The sequence below is a fragment of the Eschrichtius robustus genome, chromosome 21, assembly GCF_028021215.1.
Source record: "Eschrichtius robustus isolate mEscRob2 chromosome 21, mEscRob2.pri, whole genome shotgun sequence".
NCBI lineage: Eukaryota > Metazoa > Chordata > Mammalia > Artiodactyla > Eschrichtiidae > Eschrichtius > Eschrichtius robustus.
This window is the reverse complement of record NC_090844.1, coordinates 32,435,642-32,438,852: the sequence shown is the minus strand read 5'-3', so window position 1 is coordinate 32,438,852 and position 3,211 is coordinate 32,435,642.

Below are 3,211 nucleotides of genomic sequence, written 5' to 3'. Positions count from 1 at the left end.
GTTGAGCAGGTTGCATCCTGGGTGTATGTTTCAGGGGCTGAAATTCTGTGTGCTGCTGCCCTTACCTCTGCCCAGAGGAAGTGGCACCTTCTTCCGCCCCTGACCGGGTACTACTTTTATGATCAGCAAAATGATAATAATAATAAAATTATAGCATATGTGGAAAAAGCAAACGTACACCGAGTGCTACGATTTCCTCTTTAGGCAAGGAGAGTGATCGTGAAGACATGTCCTGCCCAGGCAAGTCCACTGGGACAGCATTTAAGTGGCCATGCTCAGGCCTTCACAGATGCACCTAATCCCTCACCCACAGTGACCCACAACCCAAGACCCCCTGCAAAATGGCCCCTCATCTGAAGAGACAGAGGGACAACATGAAAGCTGATTTCCAAAATTGCAGAGGTTTGGACAATGCAAATGGATTCAGGAAGGGCTGCAGACCCCTCTGATTATGAGTCTTTCCTGAAACCTGCTCTCCTCCATGCCAGCCGGTGCAGGGCCCTCGGGAAGCCTGCCTGAGTCAGAAGCTGGGCCCTTTCCCGCGGTGCCCTGCACCCCACGCGTGGCTTTGGTCAGCAGCCGAAGGGGGGTGTAAGCTGAGTGAGCTGGGGTGGATTTCTGAGACCTAACTAGGAAGCAATCCAGATGGGTGTTCAATCTTCCAGGAAGTTTCTCACCAAGGCTAGGCAGAGGCTAATAATTCACTGTCGTATTCCTAAAGCCACTTGTTTGACTCTGATAGGTTTCTAAGCGTGTGAGCTTATTTTCTAAGAAGTGGATAGAAAATGCAAATAACAGTGTTAGGTGTGATCTCTCTGCTTAAGCCTTTAAGAAAAATGTTTTGTTTGGCATCCCCAGTAGCCATGCAGGCACCTTGCTACGTGCTTTTACATTTGCTAAGGGAGGTCATCTCATTTAAACCGCACAACAATGAGAGAGGTATGACTCCCATTTCACAGATGAGAAAACTGAGGCTTGGGGAGGCTAACTGGACCCACAAGTGGTGAGATAAGGAAGCCAGGCTACAAATCCAGACAGTCTGACTCCAGAGCCTTGACTGCCAGCCGTTTTACCTCGGGAAAAGAAGCTGCTCTTGATTTAGCAGTGTCTGCAGAAGGGACTTTAAAATCGCTCTTTCTTTGAAAACTCAATTATTAAAAAAAAAAAAAAAAAGCGTAAACCACAGCAAACAGAATTGTCACAGTTTGAGTGTGCATTTTAAAGACAACTTGTTATTAATCTGCTTGAATCAATACCAGTGCCATTTTTTTCTGAAACGGTTCTGCCTTTTGGGATCTTGTGAGTGTGTGTGTGTGTGTGTGTGTGTGTGTGTGTCCGGGGTAGGGAGTGGGGTGGTGGGGAAAAAAAGAGCTAAAATCTGGCACCAGTGGGCCCAAGTCTCAGTGTCACTTAGGGGTGTCGCTAGGTTTCAGAGTCACTCTGCTCAAGTTCACCTGGTCCCATAGGAGCTGTTGTTCAGGAATTACACGTTAAAGCTGAAGCAGGGGCTTGGGAAAATATGGAAGGCATTTTTAAGGAGACTCAACCAGCCAGCGCAGAAACTGTATTTTAAGTAACCATATCTCTGTTATGAATAGGTCCACAGGGAATTGAGATGGAAAGAATCTTTCAAATCAAATGTGCTTTCTGCTAGGTATGTTTCAAGTTTATTTTTCATTTTAATCTTTTTCCATACCCCCAGCCCCTCCCGCTTATAATTCCATCTCCTTCTGTCTTTCAAAGTTTGGAGAAGAGGGGCAAGGGGCGGCATTCTGATTAGAGAAATGGTTTGGTCTTTTACCTGGCTGCCGGCTTACCCTCACCAGAAACTCTTCTTTGGCTGTGGTATTTTCTTGCCTCTATAAAAGACCCCAGGGAGTTCCCTGGTGGTCCACTGGTTAGGACTTGGTGCTTTCATTACCAAGGGCGTGGGTTCAATCCCTGGTTGGGGAACTAAGATCCCGTAAGCTGTACGGCACGGCCAAAAGAAAAAAAGAAAGAAAGATCCCAGAAGCAGGTCTATATATAATTCGGGCCACTAGTTGCCTAAAGGAGAGCTGTGCTTAATAGTATGATTCCAGACCCAGGTCTTAAATGCAGTAAACATCATGAAACAATCGGGGAGAAAGTTAGGACAAAAAGTTGAATGTGTGGGTGAAGGAAGGGAACCATCCTTCCTTGAAGAAAGACTAGCACCCAACTCAGACTGTGTGTCCCTGTTACTAAGCCTGTTGCTCCACCAGGACGGCCCTGGCAGCACCCTGGCAATCGGTTCTGACACTGCAAAGTCCTCTCTTAATGACTTAATGGAGACTCAGGCAGACTGGCCGCTGGGGTTCAGCTCTGTGATTTCTTCCTTCCTGCATTTTTATTGAAGTGCCGGGAAGGGAGCCAGGACATTTGATGATGTTTGTTTCTGCAGATACTCCACTCCCTTTTTTCCCTTCCAGATCAGATTATCATGTGTTGGTGGCAGCAAAAAAAACAGAGTATTGATGACAGGTAGAGAATTGCTGGGAACACATGGGGACAGGGAACGCACACCCGGCTTGACCCAGACGGCAGGTCGTGTCGCCCCTGCCCAGGATGAAGGTGCTTTGTCCTGGGACTGGTGAGCGGTCAGGCCCCGTTCCTGCCCTCCATTTCCTGTTTCTGCTTCAGGTGGCCTTTTATTGAAACTCTAAAGCCTGTTGGAGGATCTAAATGAGACTTTCTCTAGCCTTAATCAAAAATACAGGATAACCAGAGACCTCCTAGCCTTTTACTTCTGTGATTTTCCCATATTCACCTGGGGCTAGGTAAGCGTTGGTGGGTCTGGCATATGAATTTTTTTTTTTGTCACCTTGGCAAGTTTAGCAGCTTCTCTGGGCCTCAATTTCCTAAACTGTAAAATGGATATATAGGGTAGTGAGGATGTAAAAAAAACAAAACAAACAGAAAACCCCAAAACAATCCATCTAAAGCCCTCCACACGGTGCCTGACATATAGTAGGTGCTCATTAAACGTGGCCTGCCTTTACCTGAGCTACTGTACAGTGTACCAGGAGCACCAAAGGGCAAGAGGGCCTGAATGAGACTCTAGCTTAAAATCCATTCATGGGGGTGGGGGAGTGAGGGTGTGGGAATCAGGCTGGCCACTCCACTGAGCGATGCTAAAGCTTTCACCCAGATTTATCCGGGTCTACAGAGGCAGGGGCTTCCTGCGTCCTTT